At 29.2% G+C, this 22266-nt stretch overlaps 1 protein-coding gene across 2 annotated transcripts in view; it reads left to right on the top strand.

Moving 5' to 3' along the window:
• LOC123294520 overlaps positions 1–22266 on the top strand; it is a 194874-nt gene that overhangs the window by 68691 nt on the left and 103917 nt on the right. The window contains exon 1 of one of the 2 annotated variants that reach the window (XM_044875576.1): positions 21559–21573. The exons of the other annotated variant lie outside the window; for it this stretch is intronic. The gene's annotated coding sequence lies outside the window, so the exon portion shown is untranslated. Of the gene's footprint in view, positions 1–21558; positions 21574–22266 lie in introns of those variants that run through there. 2 annotated transcript variants of the gene reach the window in all.

Raw genomic sequence — 22266 nt, 5'->3', positions numbered from 1 at the left:
TGATTCATTGTTGTAACATCTAGCTATGCTCCTCTCCTCGTGCAGTTACCTGTCAGTATTAGCGAGATTGAAAATTTTCCATATCACGTTCGCATAGCTCATAAACATCATTAGCCAAAGTATGCTTTAGAAATGTTGTTATAACATTTCGATTTTCGAACCATAAAAAAAAATTTTTGATATAAGGCCGGTATAATATTCAGTTATGAATTTCTTTTTTGGTAATCTGCCTGGTTCACTTCATGGTCGATAGTCTATGATAACAGGCTAAAAATGCTTGTCGCTGTCTAAAGTCCAAAATTTCCAGTTTAGTGCATCGAAAAGCGGTTCGTTGTTTTTTAAAGGTAAAAGGGTATTCTACTAGGCTTGAAAAAGTACTTCAAAATGATGATTTTCCTTTTAAAAACCCATAATCAAATACATTTCGGCAAAATAAACACGCTTTTTTGCCATAAAATTAAATGAAATTTTAATTCAATTTGATTTTTATTCTCGCAAAAACGCTGTCAGCCATTTTGATGACGTGATATTGGTAAATACAACAGTCGTGTATGTTATTACTATATCACATCATGACGGCTTGTGTTTTAGATCACGTGATGCACAGATTAAAAATGATGACCTTTAATTTTAATATAATAAAACAATAATGTGCTTTTATAACTCAAAGATATCTCTACATAAATTTTAATTTTTATCAAATTTCATAATTAATTTTCACTACTGAAAGTACCCTATTTTATCGAGACTGTTTTTAGCTATCCTTCAAGTTTGAGTTCAAACGGCTGAGCAGATGTTCTTGAAACTTAGCTACGAAAACTTTCGATCTAATTATCTTGTGAACAAAAACAAAAAAATCAAAATCGGTTTATTCATTTAGGAGCTACAACGTCACAAACTAATCGATCTTACCTGATTTTGTGCCGGCGATTTTTCTAATTTTTATTTTATGTGATTTAATATTTTTGCCACGACGCCAGTGATTTTCTCAATAGCTTTATTATATTTTTAATAATGACATTTCTTAGTTTGTCTCAGAATTTCTCAAATAATTCGAATAATATTTTGGATGAACCATCCTGTGTATTTAGTATAATGTTGTCAACATGATAACATTTTAGAAAATCCAATATTAAATTAATTTAAATGACTGATTGACTGGCTATATTTACTATCCTTGCTACTTAAATGTTAAAATTATAACTACTTGTGCTATTTTATAAACAAAGTTAAATGTTATAAACCGTGAACGAGTATAAATTTCAATAAATGTCAATTTATTCGAAGTATATGCATTTAAATTTGATATGTTTTTTAAGTAAAATCGTATTTTAATTCTAAAATGGTTACATTTCAATGTTTCATATCGACATTTATATTGTATGGGGTGTTTCACTAAGAATAACACTTTATAATTCGAATTTAATAAAACCTATTTAAAATATCCTAGTAAACTGTGTTTTATTTTGAAGTTTAGACATTGAAATTACATTGTGTACAAAAAAAAATATCCACATGGCTTTTAAGCCCACGGGCCAGCTTCCTTTTTGTTAAATGATAAATACATAATTAAAGAGAATTGAAAAAAAGACACTCAAACCAGGACTTCGAGTAGAAGGAATCGAATAGACCATGGTGTAAATATCGTATACATGATTAAAGGTAAACAACAAAAACAAAAAGTAATAATAATGAATAAGTATTTTTTTCAATTCTCTTTAATTAAGATTACTAGACAAGATATTTGTGAATATTTAGTTTACGCCTGTATGTATCATATTACATCAAATATAAACGAATAGACCATGATGTAAATATCGTATGCATGATTAAAGGTAAACAACAAAAACAAAAAGTGATAAATACATACTTATAACTTCGTGATTGGCTTCCTTTTGACGAATCTACCAAACTTTCTCTCTGCGACTTTTTTCGAAAGGATGACGAAAAGTTTTCGAAAGTGAATTTTGTATATATTCAAAACAAAAATACTTAATTAAGTACGATATGTTCGAGATGGTAGACAAGCTCATCGTTGCAGTATTTTTGGCGGACCAAATATTTTATTGTTTAATATGTATTAATCAAGTGGTCATAGTCTTCGATATATTGCTGCATTTTTTTTCACCAATATTCCAACATCATTCGACTAAAAAAAGAAAGAAAGCTAGCCACTCACGTTTGAGTGGTTTGAGTAAGCGACAGTTTTTATACCATGCATATGAAATATACATAGTATATTAAGTTTAGTCCCAAGTTTGTAACACTTAAAAATATTGATGCTACGAAAAAAATTTTGATTTAAGTGTTCATAGAATCACCTAATTAGTCCATTTATGTCTGTCTGTCTGTCGTCTGTCGTCTGCCCGTCTGTCATCACGATTACTAAAAAACGAAAAGAGATATCAAGCTGAAATTAGTGTGCTTAAGACGTAAAAAGAGAGGTCGAGTTCGTAAAGGAGCAACATAGGTCAATATGGTCTTAGGTCCGTAGGACCCATCTTGTAAACCGTTAGAGATAGAACAAATGTTTACGTGGAAAAAATGTTCCTTATAAAAAAATAAACCACTTTTGTTTCAAACATTTTCTTGTAAACATCACTGTTTATCCACGAGGGCGTTAATTAGGTGAAAATTTTGTAGTATGTATTAATATGGGAATATCAGTTATGTGTGTGTGGCTATTTAACTAAAATTTAAAATAGTATCATTCTCATTGAAAGACTTTACATTATTATTTAAAATTTACTATTCTATTCGATGTAGTGACATATCCGGATTGAGAAAATTATCAAATAAGTAAAATATAAATTAAATTAAATATTGGCAATCTCGAACATACAATTGTTATCAATTTATCTTATTTCTATGATTGCTCTACTTTGAATATCGAAGAACTTGATAACTATACAAAAATATCATTTTTGTTTATATATCATATATTTTGTCTCACACGTCTTTTGAAGCGTTAAATCAATAAAAAGGATTGTGTAAATCAGACGGTTTGAAAGGCATATCTTCCTTGCGCCTCCTCCATCAAAATATATATCGTTGAATTTATTTGCTACTTTGGATCAAATTCAGATTCATCCCTATGTATTCATAACTCTCATGATTTTTGGAAAAATCCTCCCCTTCAATTGTAGACAGGCAGGCGAAATTTAGTGCGAAGTAGCGAATACGTCCATCGTTACTTGTCTGTCTATGTTTCGCGTACAAACATGATGAAAAAGCCCTTCCAGAATTATTTATTAACTTCGTTTTATATATCTCCTCGATTGAGGCTACGAGACTTTAAACGATATATTTGACTGCAGTATTCAATTATCGACGCAGCCTTCTCGCGCGAATTTTTCTTGTCTGTTTCCTGGACTATTTACGACATTTCGAACCAATGTTGCGTGCAACATGTTTTTTTAATAGAATTAATTTTCAAATTATTAAGGTGTTACAATTATTATCTGTAGATATTTAAATTTATGTATTCTTAAACGATAATTAGTTATAACTCAATTCTTGTTATACTAAAACTTTATAATTAAATATTTTTGAATGTTTTTTTAGAAATTATCCTTTTTAGAAATTAACTCACACGGAAATCGAAAAATAATTTTGATATAGGTACATCGTTTTCATCGTTTTGTATAATTATGATTTTTATACCATGCATATATGTAATATATCATAGTATACCAAGTTTAGTCCCAAGTTTGTATCGCTTAAAAATATTGACGCTATGAACAAAACTTTGGTATAGATGTTTATAAATAAACTCACCTAACTAGTCCATTTCAGTCCATTTGGGGTCTTGGGTCCGTAGGACCCATCTTGTAAACCGTTGTTAGAGGTAGAACAAAAGTTTATTTGTAAAAAATATTCCTTATAAAAAATAACCAACTTTTGTTTGAAACATTTTTCAACACTGTCTATGCATGGTATTTCAACTCAGTCAATTGTTTGTTTTCACTTGTTGTGTATTATTGTTGATTTTATTAATTTTACTTAACTCATTATTTTTATTCGAAATTAAACAAAATACAAAACCCTTAATTTTTATAAACATTACTTTTATACAGTATGTCCCAAGATCCATAGCATTTGCAGCGTAATCTTGAACGATTTCAAATAGAAAATGATTTGTTGGCTTTCGCCCAAATCTCAATAGTTATGCAATTATACGATTTATATGCAATAAACTTAAATATACGGCAGCTGCAGGTAGTTTTATTACAAAGGACTCCGCATTAACCTAATGAGAATTGGATCTTTAGATCTTTGCATCCCGAGTCTTAAACCCTCAGGATTTTAGTCTCACCGCCTCTGCAGCTATAGTCTCAAAGAGCACGATATACCAAATTCAATGCTTTTTCGAGTTACGAGCATTGGAAGTCAAGACGACATTGGGTCATTAGAACTTTGCATTCCGAGTCTTCTATGAGACTTTTGTTAAGGATCTCAAAATCTACAAAATCTCGCAATATGATCAAATTTTAACGAAAATAAATTCCCATAATATTACGGGACCCTTTTTGTTAATGGTTTATGTTCGAAATCCCCATTTAGCTTCACCTATTAGTCTATTTTTAATAATTAATAATCTAGTCTACCTCAAATTTATCTGGGTCTTCGGGGGCGTTCATTAATTACGTGAGGTATTTTTAAGGATTTTTGCACCCCTACACCAAACTCACGTGAGATTTTTCAAAACTTAAACTTTGGGTATAAAAGTATTGGATTTATTTAAAAAAAAAAAAACACAATTTGCTCAATTATTTTTATTTCAGACTAGCAAGACTAGTATTTGCGAATATTGCATGTAATCTTAAATTACAGTGATAAAATTAAATAATAAATTGTTAAATGAAATTTAATAAAATATTTATTCTAATTCAGTTCATGGAGACTCGTGCACGGTCTCAAGAGTGACTATTGCAACCAATATGATAAATATAATTGTGTCAGATTTTGCCATATTTGATTCAAGATACGTTTTTTACTTTCATTCAACTTTAAGTTAACTTAATTTTCACGCAGCTATGCAACATTTTATGCTAAAAAAAATTACGTGATATTTTCCAAGACCCCCCTCTCCCCGAAGTCAGATTTGGTAATATTTGGCTCACACCTTCACCCCCCCCCAATACCTCACGTAATTTATGGATGCCCCTTAATATTGCGTAATTTAACTTACCTAAATATTATAATTACGATGGTTGTAGTTTATTACGCCTATTTTCTTCCAATATTCTTCCTAATAAAATAACTTTACACACTCCGTACTTCATAAATTTTTAATTAATTAAATGCAACAGTTTATGTATAATTAAAAAATTACCATCATAAAAGAGCTACCTATATTTATTTTTTCATAAGTTTATTTTGGGTACTGTACAAGATAATTTTTTTTTTTTTTCATAAAAATTTTAATAATATAATCATTAAAAAAAACACCACTAGTGACAGCATAATGACATTTTCACATCAATTAATTTTAATTTTTTTTTTTTACTACGTAAAATAAGGTCAAACGTATTAACTTACTGAATAATAATATTTTTCAATTTATTTATTGTATGTCCTTCTTTACGTACGCATACATATGACATAAAAAGGGAGTGATTTGGAATAAATGATTGTCATAAAATATTCGAAATAAACCGCTATACATCGATGTTTGAGTTAATCCAGCCTGGGATCCCATAAAAATTTTAAATGCTCAGTTCAAATCTTCAAAATGGGACAAATTATCTAAAAAAATTCAATACCAAAAAGAGATCCAACCCAACTTAAGCTAATATTTCTTGAACTGTTTAGAGCAGTTCACTGAGAGCCATTAAAACATTTTTAAAAATGGTCAAAGAATATCTGATTCAGGGAAGCAAGAGAAGCAACATTGTAAGAGTTTCGGTAGAGTTTAAGATACTTAACCGAAATCAGAACTTTAAACTCAGCCTACTAAAAATTGGCAAATAAGGCCGATTGCTAATAGTTTGCTTAGCGTCAGAGATGGTTAGACAAAAAAACTTATTCGAAAAATTTGCTTAGAATATTTTTTATACTCATATACCCATTTTCATAACACAATTCGCATTTTTTAATTTTTTTCTAATTTTGTTCTTTACTCAAAATTATTCCAAGTTTATTGAAATATTTGAATGCATACCACTATGAAATTATCAATTTGTCCAGTTTTTACATTCCATAGCACACCAGTTATAAAAGTTTCAATTTTTTAATTTTATTTCTAGTGTGCTATGAATGTTAAAACTGGACAAATTGATAACTTAATAGTGTTATGTATTCAAATATTTCAATAAACTCGTAATAATTTTGAGTAAAGACCAAAATGATGAAAAAATTAAAAATACGAATTGTGCCATGAAAATCGATATATGGGATATAAAAACATATTCGAAGCAACTTTTTCTAACAATTTTTTTTCGATACCTCTGGCGCGAGGCAAAATATTAAGAATCGGGCTCATTTGCCAATTTGTAGTAAGCTGAGTTTAATGTTCAGATTTCGGTTAAGAATCTTAAAAACTATGGCCTATCATCTTTCATCCTGTATGCCTGTGCAAAATTTCAAATCGATATTCCTTTAAATAATGAAAATTATATTCTGTCGTCTAGTCAAAGTCCTTTAATTAAAATGCCAGTTCGATAGATCTTTTAGCTGGGTTTATTATCCCTCTAAGGGACTCTTAAATTGCCGATCGTCTTCAAGATCGTTAAAATTACTTATTCTAACCATTTCTGAAAAATTCATAATTCTCAATACCACACATAATACGATAGTTGCCTGCTGTAAAATTTGTCATATTACCCATAAAAATTTGATGCCAAAATAACTAGCCTTTATTTTGATGATTGACCAAAACAAAATTTAAAAGTGAAATTAAAATTGATTAACAAACGAAGAAGTTAAAAGCATTTAAAGATTGTTCAACAACTCCTTATAAAACAAAGTATTATTTGTATCTAATCTCTATAGTGATACCATGCAATGACGTCTCAAAACGATACCTTCCTGTTCGTTTAATTAGGAATTTTAAACGTTCATATGTACTTAAGATTTTAAAAAACCAACTTCACTTTTCTGCCAGTCCGATAAGAATAGGTCTTCCACTATTTTTGAAAAAGTACTTCAAAATGTTGATTTTGCTAATAAAAAGCCACCAAAAATTTATTTCGGAAAAATACACACACTTTCTTGTCAAAAATTTAAATTAAATTGCAAACCTTTTTTAAACTGTCAAAAACGGGGGCATCCAATTTGATAACGTAATATGGGTATCACTATACGAAATAACACAAATAAGTTTGTCAGATATATTCATAGACATCTGATTATAATAAATATAAATGCTTATTATCTATGTATATATTATACCCAGCTGTCTACACTAAACTAACTGATGGTCTATGACTCATACCGCTATATCATCACAGCAGGGCTTACCCGCGTTTTAGGTCACGTGATATACAGTTTAAAAATTACGATTTTTAATTTTAATATTTTAAAAGAAATATGTGCCTTTATGACTCGAAATCAGAATATTTAAGTGTATTTTTATATAAATTTTAACTTTTTTCAAATTTCAAGATTTATTTTTGACTAACGATAATACCCTATTATTCACCTGAAGTGATAAACAATATTTGGTCAACATTTGTTATCATGTGTTAATGACATTCAATCTGTTTTAATCTCTCTGTAAAACGTTGGTGAACTGAATATGTCCCTGTCGTTAGTACATATTTTAATAAATGATATGTAATTACGTTTATAGTTAAACGTGTAAACGCCTCCGTACGCTATACTATACGTACGTTCAATACGTACGTACTAGTGGCAGTTACAAAGATAATGCGTGTGATAATATTATTTATCACATTGATGATAAATTTGTATTTTATGGTCATTATTAATGATAGCGGTCGGTATCGTCATCGACATCGTAATGTATCGTATGTATTTTTTTGCGAATTTTCCTCTTCACGGAAAATGAACTATTGGTTTACGAATAATGAAATTTTGCTATAATTTCTACAAATTACTTGTAAAATAGGAGCAAAGATAAAGGAGAGCTGAGAAGGGCTTAGAAAGAAATAGAATGCATTTCTCAATTAAAGATGTACAAGCGCCAGATCAATTTTGCATGAAAGGTTTGATATTTTTTTTATATGCAGTTGGACTAAGTCTATATCAATTCTGAAAATGGTAGGGAGGGGGGGGTGCCCGATTATTTAATAAATAAATGAATTCAAAGTAGGCATATTTAACATAGGTCTTATGGGAAAACGGTAGATGGCTGATATGTTTCATAGATTTCTGCAAAACTAGTCGTTGGAAATTTAAAAAAAAACTATTTATATCAAAATTAAATCCTTAATAAATAATTGAAAACAAGAAAAATCGTAGTGCACTTTGTGGAGACACAAATTTAAAAAAAATATATATATTCAATTTTTATGGTGAATTATGTTATGACTTGACAATCTAAGACGAAAAGTAAGAATAAAATTTTTCGATATCTAGAGTAATTTTCAAAATATCGAAAATTGAAAATTTTGTTTAATTATTCAGCTTTCAATATTTCAAAAACCAAGACAGATATCGAAAATGTTTTCTTATTTTTCGTCTACATTCATGAAGTTTTAACAAAAATCATCAAAGTTGAAAATAGGGTACAAATACTTTCAACCACAAGTTTCAGTTTGCCTTGACGCTAATACTACCTTTATATTTGTAAAATTGAAATTTTATTATAAGCAATTTTATTATATTATAAGTGGTTTATTTAGTATCAAGGGCTTAGAAAGAAATAGAATGCATTTCTCAATTAAGCATGTACAAGCGCCAGATCAATTTTGCATGAAAGGTTTGATATTTTTTTAATATGCAGTTGGACTAAGTCTATATCAAATCTGAAAATGGTAGGGAGGGGGGGGGTTGCCCGATTATTTAATAAATAAATGAATTCAAAGTAGGCATATTTAACATAGGTCTTATGGGAAAACGGTAGATGGCTGATATGTTTCATAGATTTCTGCAAAACTAGTCGTTGGAAATTTAAAAAAAAATATTTATTTCAAAGTAAAAACCTTAATAAATAATTAAAAACAAGAAAAATCGTAGTGCACTTTGTGGAGACATAAATTTAAAAAAATATATATATTCAATTTTCATGGTGAATTATGTTATAACTTGACAATAGTAAGAATAAATTTTTATCTAGAGTAGGGTATCGGTATTTATCATCAAAGTTGAAAATAAGGTACAAATACTTTCAACTACAAGTTTCAGTTTGCCTTGACGCTAATACTACCTTAATATTTGTAAAATTGAAATTTTATTATAAGCAAAGTGGTTTATTTAGTATCAGCTTTACTTACTTCTCAGCTGAAAATTTTTCCGTGGAGTGGAGTTAAAATGAAATATTAGTTCATTTAGTTGTACTTTATATTTAAACCATTTAAAAATTTTGCTTCATTTTTTTAATTCGGTAGACTAATGGCTATGACATCGGGTTTCGATTAGGAAAAAACTAGTGTTCGATCCCAGGTTACTACACAATTCCATTTTTTTATTTTTTCCATAATAACTGAACGTACAATTAAATATTCCTTATTACATAAAATAGAATTCCTACTCTTTTTATTTATAATAATTAATTTTTACAATTTCTCAACAAGTAATTTTTTCTTTTTCTGGAATTTGCTTAATGTACGCAGCTCTTTCGGGACAGATTTATTTAATGATTTATTTCAATTTTTATTACGTATCGAGATTGTAGACGTGAATAATTTAACTGTTTGAACTTAGATTGATTGATTTATGGCGCTAATTGTATTATTTTTATCGTGTATACTGACTTTATACAAATATTAATACGACACATACTTCTAGCAATCGAAAAATAGGCTCGATACCCATAAAAATTAAAACAAAAATCTTTTGAACGTATACTTATTTATTTCGTAAAAAGCATTTGTCAAAAAACTACAACGTGTCCATCGAAACTGTATAGTATCCTATCCGGTTTTTTGTTTTTATATTAAGTATGCTTTTCAGTATTTAAGATTCTAATAATTGCTGCTTTCTGACAGTTAAAAATATAAGTGCTGATAGTTAAAATTTTAAAAATAAAGGTCAAGATTAGGTACTTTCCAAACGCACTCATTTCAGTTGTCTTTAGTCTCAAATTTTTATAAACTAATTCTAAAAGAATTCAACATAATTTTAAGGCGTCCTGTCGAAAATTAACTCAATATAGTGAAGTAAATTCGTTTGTGTTTATGCAACCAACAACTATACAGTGGAGTAAATATGTTTGTGTTTATGCAACCAACATGACAAATCTGTATTAATCATTGCGTATAAGAAACAATATTTATCACATTTTATGATTTCATAGAAACTTTCATTGTTTAAAAAATTATTAAGTCTTTATATATACTTTATTTCGAATAATAACAGAAATTTTTTCTACATTTTAAATATGAAAGCCAGGTGTTGCTGGCTATTTTATAAACTACTTAAAGATAAAATGAAAAACTTATCTATGAAAAAATGTACGTGAAAATAAAACACAATTTTTATATACAATTTTCCAAGAACCACATGGTTTGATGCCTTTTATGAAATATTATATATTTATATTCTTTATGCATATTATATAGTTTTTCACATGTTTTTAAAATGTTTTGAAATCGGAATATAAAATTCAAAGAGTAACTTCTGAATAAGAAAAAAAAATTATTCTGGCTTTTATTTAAATTTTTATTACAAAAGTGGTGCAGTTTGTTGGGGTGTAGATTGTTGGGTGATGAGCTTGACCAAATGTTTTCCCTGAAAATGGGCCATACTGCAGACACTTCGACAGTATTTAGTATTTAGTATTGTCGAGTATCATATGCTTTTGGCGTTTTCTGCTCATTATTTTCTTCGTGTCTTTCCTAATGATCTATTAATTTTTGAATCCTAATTAACAAAGAAATTTTTGTAAATTCTGACTAAATCTCAAAATTGGGAATCTTAATATTATTATAGATTGTTTCGGAGATTCGGAGATGCATTTTTTAATATTTTTTTCCTCTGCAATTTTTTAGTTTTTCTTTTTAATGGCTGGAACTAGATTCGTTTATTTGTTATTCTTAGTGGCATTAGACATTTACGGGATAAATTTTGAACGTCAAACGAAGTGTTTTTCACTTAGTAACTTTCAAATTAAAAAAAAATTGTTTGTTCATCAACATTTATAATTATTAAGTTGGTTTATTTGAAAAAATACCACGCTTGAATGGTAAAGTTTCGTACACCAGTTTTTGATGCTATACGGAACACATATAATGTGAAATATGGTCAAATAAAGAAATGAAACGAGAAAGCTTTTGCATTGCCGTTTTTCACCATTTCAACGGTTACTCCGTTATTGTAAATGGTACAGTTGGAAAATTTGTCATTCACGAATTCGTAGATTGAACTGGCTCAGTGGCTCAGCGAATACGCTTTTAACCGTTTGATTATTGACTAGGTTGTTGGTTCGAATCCAGGCAGCGGTAGTTTGATCAAATATAATTAATAGGGCGGGAAATTTATCACACTGTCGTCGCTTGGATGAGAACGAAATAACGGACTCCACCTACATCATAAATTTAATTGTATATTCGGAAGTGGTTTAAAATAAATAAATAATAAAAATAATCAGGTGGGTGGCCTTTGTTATAGATGGATGTCTGAAAAACGGAGGTTAAATTCCATAATTATTATTATTATATTCTTAGATTGAAAATAACACATGGAATATTTCGAATGTAATATTTACTAATTAATGTAGCTACGTTTTTGTTTGCGTTGTTTCAATCCCGTATTTTTATTACCGACTGCAAAGGATGGGTGATGTTTTCCATCCTACAAATACCTATATTTTGACATTGAAAGTGTATTTATCAATGCAAATCTAATTCCCACGACCATTTATAAGATACTTGTGTGACATAAAACATATACAATTTTGTAAAATACGTTTTTATGCATTTACAAACCTAATAAATTGACTTAATAACGGAGTACTTAATAATAATACTAATTTATTGTTTAGAGTTTAGATAATAATAATATTATTTATTAAACAGGTTATTATTATAATCTTTGTATCATTACTAAAAAATAACAATTATATTATTTATTATCCATTTATTTATTTCGCAGAAAAAATTGTCTTCAATTCAATTCTTCTTTTTTATATGTTAATAAAAATAATCATAGTTGACCCTTTAATAGCCCAAACAATACAATTAGATATTTGAATATCTATTTTATAGTAATTGAAACGATAAATGAATCTTTAATAGCATCATTATTTTGTAGTTAAAATATTCCTAGCTTTATACCCGCCCGCTTCACTAGCCAGGGGAAATAAAGATTCTAGTGCGGTATAGTCTTTGTTTTTAAAGTTTAAATTGTCCAGCGAACACACATTAATTATAAATATTATCAAAGATAATAAGTGAGAACTCGAGGATATTTCGAAATAAATTTCGATATTTGCTCCAATTTCCTAGATCAATTTTTGTATATTTTTGTATAAACACGTATTTCGACTACCAAGTAGTCATCATCAGTATGAATTAGCTAATCTTAATTACTCTTATTGTGTATGCTACTCATTGCTAATTTGAGTGCAGTCCGCCACCAAAATCGCCCAGGCAAAAATCGAAATTTATTACGACATTTATTGACTGTTAGGCGGTACGAAGTTGGCAGGGTTAGTTAATTTTCAATAAAGGGTTTCTCCTAAACAGAGTGATTTTTATTTAAAAACTTAATATCAGTTAATTAAATTAAATTCCTTTATGTAACTTTCCGCCTCTCTAACTGCCTGTGTATCAATTAAAACATCAAAGTCAAACTTTAACACTTTCGCATTAATAAATATTACACTGTAAAAAAATTTACTGGATTGAAATAAAAGCTTAAAATTTTCTTAAACCAAAAAAAAAAATATTTACTTGTGCCAATCAATGAGTTTTTATTGCGGCGTCGAGAGAAATGGCACAATTTTGCCGGACACAAGCATCAATAAATATCAGGGAGTTCCATTTGCGAACTGAAGGTTGCTCCTCAAAGAGGATATCTTAAAAAAGGTCAATCTTAGATGGAGGGAGGAACGTACCTGTGGTACTACAAGATAGATATGGTCTGAGTACAATCGTAGGCGTTCCGAAGATCTAATATCACAAGTTGCTGCGGTTATTACAGGAGATTGGTTTCGTGGCAGGAATGCTGAACGCTTGGGTCTGACAGTGTATCACGACTAGTGCAGGAACTGTCACAGTAGTGAGGAGGGGGAGACAATTCCTCATCTTCTTTGTCACTGCCCAGCTCTTGCCATGAGAAGATGGACTTACTTGAGCCAGCCTCTCTTTGACGACCTCTCCGGCCTAAAGTCCGACGACGTCAAAGCACCCCTGCTGTTTTAAACAGCTCCAAATGGTTCATGGAGTAGTGGCCGGGGATGGGTCAACCCTTTTTCGGTATCACAACGAACCCTATGGTCTAAATGTGCCCCACCCCAGGACAGTCACTCTTACCTAACCTAACCTACCCTTTAATACGTCTTTTATGAAAAATTCATATTGATCCTTTGTATGGTTTATGAGAAATGTGCTCTTTTTTTTTGGTAAAACATTGGCTTTTTATAGTTAATTTCTCAAAAACTATACAGAGAATCGATATGAATTTTTCACAAAAGACGTATAAACGGGTGTTTTCCTACAACAAATACTTTTATTTTACAGTGTAATAAAGATTTCCCATGTGAATTACTACCATCCTCAACATTATTCAAGTTTATTTAGCTGCATTCTTATCATGATGAGACGTATATTTCCAGTCACACACTTTATGGATGTTAGAACATCTTTGATCAAAACCATAATATACAAACCATTTTATTCAAATATTACATTAAATCTGTTAATCTCACAGTAATATTGTACAAACACTTATTAGCAACAATGTATTCATACATCCTTGCAGACCACATAGCAGCACATTCCCCAAGTATCCCCAATTAACGTAACGTCTGTGGTTAGTATTAATTATCTTTTGTTTAAAGTTTAAACAGATTTAATTACCATTGTTTTATAATACTATAATCTTACAATTAATATTATGTATCAGTAATAACTAAAAAATTACCTTTTAAATAAGATTATAAAATGTATATTTAATTACATAAATATTTTCCAAAATAAATGACACAGTTCTCAAAAAAAGTCATAAATAAAATTAATGTATCACGCCGTTTGATCATACTATGTACACTTTCTTGGCATTCAACATAAAAATGACGAAAACTACATAAAACAATTAATATGATAAATACGTAGGAAAATTTCTCTTTAATTACGCTACCGGATTAATACGCTAAACACCGGAAATGTTTATCTTAAAAATTGGCATTTTTTTTACAATTCTTTATCTATAGAGATATGTGCTTTTTTATTGCATAACAAATACTGAAATTTCTCAGTTATCCCTATCCCTATTATATTATAAATGTGTTAGGTTATATTGACGATCCACCAGAGACACACTTGTGATACCATATATGTCTTTTACCACCTTTTCCGATTATAATTTCAATTAACAGTTCCTCAATTATTTTGAGAGGCTAACATTAATTTTTTGTAAAGACGACCAAAATCGAACACGCTACCCTGGGCATTCCGCGTATGGAATTGATTACGCTTTAAGCAACTACCTGGGGTGACCTTTTGCATGATACTAACCTATATATTTTCAAAAGCCTCAAATAATTGCGTAAATTAATGATTAAAACATGCAATTTAAATTAGAAACCAACAAAGGGTTAACGCAGTATAATAACATATAATAAAAAGATTATATAAACAAAAAGTAGAAATTTGTGATGTGAATTTACGTATTTGAATTCACATGATGTATATTTTTTCCCTTTTTGATTTTTTTAATATTTTTATTATTATAATTATTATGTTTTTTTTTTTCTGCGTTGTATTATCATATTATTTTTACAATCTTATAATGTTATTTATTATATTTTACAATCAAAATATCTTTTTCTAAATATGTGTGTCTGTTTATTTTTTTTTTAAGAAAAACAAAACGAAATTAGAATAGATAGTGTAATTCAATGTTTAGAATAGGAGGTAGTGGCTTATAAGCTGACCGAATCCATTATCCTTGAAAGCAATTCACATTTTCCTTGCTGAAAACTATGTTTGCAGTCGTAAGTTTTTGTCAATTGTCGAAATGTAAACAAAGCTTCAAAGACCATAATTTTCGATCTAAAGAGATTTTAAGCACGCCAACAAATGTCAACGTAATAAAAGAACGCTAAGAATCATGAAGATAAATTATGATTAATGGTGGGTCGGAGATCTCTTGAAGATGTATACAAAGATGAGTTCGACTTTTTATGTAGTATAAATTTGCATTCTCCAACGTCAAATCAACGTCACTGTCCCCAAAAATATTTTGGACGATTTTTTTAACCTTCATATGACACCTTGAATAATGAAAATTGATCGTTTAAAACACGAGATAATTATGTCTATGTTCCCAATTTTTACCAATTTACGTCAAAATTAGTATCTCGAAAGCGGAAATTAATATCTAAATTTTTTTTAATTTTTTTCTAAAAACATTCCTTTTTTACATGCTTTGAATGTGGAAATTGCGAATTTTGCAGCTGATTATCTCGCGATCTAAAGGACCAAAAATTCTGCGACTTTGGAATCTCACAACAATTATTAGTTTGTAAAAAAATAGGCCCAATCTGTCGACAAGTGCATTCATGCTGGAAATATCTTAAAAATTTACTGATACAGAGAACTTCAACTTATTAGACAACTACTTCTAAGACTAATTGTAAAATTTAAGTAAATATGCCGAGACCTATTCAATTTTTAATACATTCACGATGTTGTTCACTTGTTTCATAACACGTGGATTTAAAATAAATTTTCCGTCAGTAAGTAAATAATAATTAATCAAAAATTACTAACAGATTATTATAATTGTTTATCTCATACAAAAATTTTGCAAAAACATCTGTTAATAAATGAAAGTGCACGATTTTTGTGGGATAATAGTCACGATCTGATAAAAAAAAAATATTACAAATGATATAAACATAATTAATCATTTAATATATCAATAAGTATGAAAATATATAATTTACAAAACAAATTTGTTTTTTTAGTATGAAATATATAGTCTGAATCATCCAACAACCAGAATCCTTTTGCATAAACTTTATTTTTCACTTTTTAGTCATTAAGCTAATTCCTTATTGTGTTCCATATTATTATTATTCTTAATTTTTAATTTAAAACTGAAAAGCGTATTTATGTCAAATATGGTGGAACCGATGAGAAAATGATTTCATACTTTCCATAAATTGCACTGTCGCGGGAACCAAATTCAGCCCGCGTGTACCCGATTTCAGTCCGATTGCTTCAGTGGGTGAAATAATGATTTCAAAATTCCAGGACATTTACATATCTCTTAGTCAAAATAAACGCGCAACTTAAACCATTCTTCGTGTTATTACGATAACATAGCATGTGATTAGCATATAATGTTTTGGTAAATAACACTTAGAATGGTATAACACGTGCATTTTTTGTTACACAGAGTGAACATACAAGCAAGCGACGTGAAGTTAACTAAAAGCTTGTAAAAAAGAATTACGGTTATCACTAAAGAGCAGAAATATATAATCTACTGAAGCTTGAATCAAAGTTACCAATGAAATTCAAAGTTACCCTGTTAGGCGAGTCGAGTAAAGTTTTTTTCCGTCAGAAAATTAAAAAGGTCAGTTTATTAACTATTTTTTATATAAAAACGATGGTGGAAATTGATAATTCGATACGACTCGACTATACATTTGTTTAATCTGTTTTCTATATAACAACCATACAATTTTCTTTTTTTCAATTTAAAAGAGAATTTCTATAATAATCCTTCTATATAAATTTTCTAAACGAGCTATAACTGCCTCTGGCTAGAGTCCCAAATAAAACTACAAAGCTTTACACAATACATTACAAAATACAACAGTAAAATTAATTTAAATTATATTTAATTCAATTTAAATCAGTATAAAAGGGACACCATTTACTAAATAGACACTTGATGCAAGCAGCAGTTAGCAATATAAGTATATAGACTTGGAGACACTGACGCCAAATTTCAAGTCATTAATTATTGGGAAAATCATTTAGCCATACAAAAATCTATATATAATAGGGAATAATCCTGATGTCGAATTGACCATATTACCCATACTATGAAAATGTAAAACAAGATACCATGACAAAATTTGAAAGTGAAATGAAAATTGATCAAAAACTAAGAAGTTATAAGCAAACAAAGATTGCATTCAAAGATTACCCATCTCCCTTTAGGAAAACAAAATTTTATATGTAATACTTATAGCGATACCCACATAATGACGTCAATAGTGGATATCTTCCTCTTTGTTTAATCAAGAATTTGAAACGTTCTTATGTTGCATACTAGTAAAGATTTTTATAAACCATCTTAACTTTTTTTTCGTGAAGTGAGAATTCTTCATCTGAAGTGATTGAAGTGAAAATTTAGTCCGATCCCCTATATTAAATACAAAATTTAAAGACATAAAATTAAGTCTGATCGATTCGTTTGTCGCATCGCAGCGCGAATGAACCGATTTTGATTTTGTTTGAAAAGTAATTTGATCAAGGGTGTTCTTTTCTATGTTTCTAGAAAATTTGCTCGGCAGTTCGAAGATCAGCAAATCTTTAATAATTGCTCCGGCTACGAAACTTTAAACTCGCGCTTGAAACAAAACTAAAAACACTCTCAATCAGATTACCTCTCAAAAAATCAAAATCTATCATCTATTCATCTATTTAGCTATGATGATACAGGCAGGCACACAGATACGTCAAACTTATAGCACCCATCATTTTGTTGGTAGTTAAAAATATTAACAGGCTTAAGTTATGTTTCGGTAGTCATTGAATAAATACATGTGAGCATTAAGAAACCACAGTAATTTAAAACAATATTCTTCAAAATGTGTGAATGAACTGCCTAGTAAAAAAAACTCTTTTAATACCATAATCATTCCTTCGACCATTGTTGTTTTTTAAGATTTAAGACGGTTTATGGTTGCTATATTGACTGCTTGACGTCATTAGTGATTTTCTCAATACTCATGGGCTGATAGTAAATAAAGTGAATAACGCAATTAAGTTTAAGTTATTTTAGCCGATCAATTTCGCAAAAAAAAATAGCCACCATACTGCCATAAATTTTCGTCTTGGTGACAGCATCGCGGCTAAGTCTACTTTTAGCCGACGGAAAAGCATGATGCTTTTCGAATTAGTTGTAAAAATTAACCTGTAAATTCACTTAATCTTCCTACTGAATTAATTGAAGTGTTATGACCACCAAGAGCCGCTGCTAAAAGTTGCCATGTTTGAAACAAATAACTAAAAATTTGTGTGTCAGTGTTTCCAAGTCTATATACTAAGTCTAAGAACTAGGACTGGTGTACCATGACTGTTGGATGGTAAAGTATTATTAAATAAGTCCATTACTTGAGTGTGTTATAACAAAAATCTTTTTTATTTTCTTTAATTGAATAAAATTGATGAAACGTGATATTATTTATTTTACTATTAAAAAGAAGACGTACAAAAATATAACTACAGTGAAAACCCTTCTTAACTTTATTAATTTTTACGATTTATCAGATATAAAGGTAGGTTAGGTTATATTGGCTGTCCACGAAAGACACACTTAGGCCATATAGCCCATTGTGATACCATATATGTTTTACTACTTGTCCATTGTTTAAAAACTTTTTCCGCTCATAATTTCATTTATCAGCTCCTCAATTATTTTGAGAGGCTGAGTTCACCTCCTTCAGGCATATACATAGGCAATTAAATTAAAATTTTTTTTTGTGACGGCTTAAACTAACTAAGCTACTTGGGTTGACGATATAAAGCTAATAATGGCATATAGTTATAGAAAAAAGACCGTTACAAAAACAAATTGAACAGGGCCCAATCAATTTTTCAAAATTTGGGGGATAGAAAATATGTCCTTTTTTACTCGTTTTCGCTATAATGTTTATCGACACAGTAGAAGATAATCTGCCGCCCTTTCTTTCTCGTAGTATGTCCTACAGCAACCCTCGTTGTCATTTCCTATTTTGTATGTTTTACTCTGACATAGCAGTTTTCTGTGATTAATGCTATGGGAGAGGTTTTTTCTTCCTTTGCTTTAGCAGTGACTTTTTAGAGCTATCAATACTTCGGTATAATTTCATCAGTTTTGCCTTTTAGTTGCATGAGGAGGTAATTTTGAGAAAGAAAGTATGTCATGACATTTTCACATTCTTCGTAATGGTTCATCATATAAGTTTCATCGGCAATAACTAGTAAGGCTTGAGGATTTTTTCCATGTTCTACATTGTTAACAGTTTTCACTGTAAACAGAAATCTTGATATTGTTGTTATTATTATTATTGTTATAGACAAGATGATTAATTTATCAAGGTTTCATGTGATATTGTTGTTATCACATCGAAATAATTAAGTACGACTGTCTGGACGAATCTGAAACATATTATATATGGGTTGCCTAGACATGATCGTTAACTAATTTCGTTAAATGAATGTAATTTTCAATAAAAATACATAAAATAATCTTATCTAAAATTGATTATAATGGCTTTTACTTCTAAAAATATACCTGCTCTTGTAAGCAGTAATGGATGAGCAAATTTAATTTTGTTGTTGGTTATACGTTTAATGATAATCTGGGTCTAGATTTTCTTTTCGCAGCTATAGTAATATTGATTTTAAATATTCATTAGCTTTAAGAGGGCGATAAAAATATTATTCCTCCCATGTTCTAGATAGGAGATCCCCAAACGTTTTTGTCTCGTGGACCACTTATCATTTTTTTAGGTTTTGTATAAACCCCACTTAGCTAACATGACATTGTTTTAAATTCATTTAATTCAAAATATGTGTTTTGGCTTGTTTCTAGCTGTAGTGAGGTGTAAAATTTGTTTTTTATAAACCAAAATAAAATTAAGTACTGAAATGCGATCGGCTATCGTAGACCCCCGTTTACATCCAAAGAACCCCCAATTCCCCCCCCCCCCCCTTGACCCCTTGTACGAATTCGTGCATCACTCAGGATTCATATGGACCACTTTAGGAATCACTGTTTTAGATCTTTATAATATCCTTTCTATCTTATTATTTCGGCGATTTTCTCATGATTAATATTTCACAAATTCGTAGCTTTTCTTATAATCTCTATAATCTGCTTTCCCTTTTTTTACCTCGGCGAAACTGCCTTGGCTGATTACGATTCTCATGGTAAATATTTAATAAATTCTTAGCTTCTTTTAATTCAGATATAACTGGACTTTCTCCCAGCATAATATTTATCTAAAAATTGTTACACTGTCTTCTCAAAAATAACATTTTTCTAAGACGTGCTTCGATCTGATAAAACTAGTTTCTTTTGTATGATCAATAAAAATTATCTCATCTCAAAATCTAAAACTGTCGTCAATTTTTATAAGTGCCAGTTATAAGTTTTTGCTTTTCTTAGGTCTCGATTTTTTTAAATCAATTCTAATGAATTTTTTCGACTTTTCGAAAGATTGTTTCTAAAAAATTAATTAAAAACATTTGTTCCATTCCATCCACAAAGTTAATTATGTTCCATTGTTATTTTGATAATTTTGTCTAAGACTTATACAAAATTGGAAATACAGAATAATAACCCACCAAAATATTAATTATAAAACTCAAAACATGTATTACAATTTTTATGAAATAACCTACACGCGAGAGAAAAAAACGCGCGAAATACTACATTGCATGTATGAAATTCCCATTACATCCCATAATGTATAATTTACACTTTAACACAACCCAAAAAAGCAAAGTTAAACCATCGTCAAAGAATTTCTTTCATAACGTAATTTGAATAGAATTTATCCACACAAATACACACGTACAAAAATTACTAAACCATAAATACACTTCTCATCTACAAAAGTAACTACAAATATAGAATAAAATAACTATACAGAAGTAGGGGTAATATTATTTCTCTGCATGAACGAGAATATAATAAAAGACTTTAAAAAATCGCCGAACTCATAGTACAGAGTGGGGACTACCAATGTATGTATACAGAAACACAACAGCCGGCATGGAATGCGATGAGTTTAAATAAAAACAGCTGTTTAAAATAGACGCGTTCTTCTTAAATAATTATTTTACATTTTAATCAACAGAAAAAACAATGCAATAAATCCAAAGTTTTAAGTTTTTTAAATAAAATTTAATGCTTTTCAAAGTGTCTCAAACATGTGAAAGTGAGAGAGAGAAAAGTGTATGTGACTTAAATTTAAAAAACTTTTTTGACTTAAAAGTCCGTTACATATTTTGAATTCATGTGTATGTTAATAAATCTGTGTTTGTGTTTACAAAATAGGTAACAAAAATTTTTGCACAAAATTATCTCAAAGTTTTTGTTGTTTAATGAGTTAAAAATACAATTATCCACAAAATTTGAATAAACGAAAGTTATTACAAATTAAATTTAAATGTATAATTTTTTGAATTTTTAACTTACGATGAAGATAAAAGGAAATTGTAAATTTCATACAATACTAAAGAAATAGGCGTCGTATTATAATAATACAGAGGGGGTAATAAAAGATAAGAAGGGTAGAAATGTTGTTTTTTATTTAAGGCATTAAATTTTTTTTTGTAAACCTTGACATTTCTTGTACCACCTATAAAATATTATAATAATGTTGTGAATGTCATGTTAAAAAAGAATGACACAAAACTTTTAGTATAATATTTTTTTTTGTTCTTTTAATATTATCAACAGAAAAAATTTAATATTTCCGTTTTGTCTCGTTATTCTTTCGTTTTTAAAACAGAAAGTTAGTCAGAAAGTCAAAAAGTGGTTGAAATTATTAAATTTAATGTATTAAAATCAGTTTGAATATTTGTTTCTGTTCATTTCTTATTTTCTTGATATCAATTTTTTTTTTAATATTGTAAGAAAAGTTTACATTATTGGTTTTGATTTAAACTAAAGTTTATCTACATAATCAAAAGTTTTTAAGTCATTGATTGAATTACTTATTAAAAAATCTGTAAGTAATAGACCTTT

The sequence above is a fragment of the Chrysoperla carnea genome, chromosome 3, assembly GCF_905475395.1.
Source record: "Chrysoperla carnea chromosome 3, inChrCarn1.1, whole genome shotgun sequence".
Classification (NCBI taxonomy): Eukaryota; Metazoa; Arthropoda; class Insecta; order Neuroptera; family Chrysopidae; genus Chrysoperla; species Chrysoperla carnea.
The sequence above is the reverse complement of the archived record's forward strand: the minus strand, read 5'-3'. Positions and strand labels throughout refer to the sequence as shown.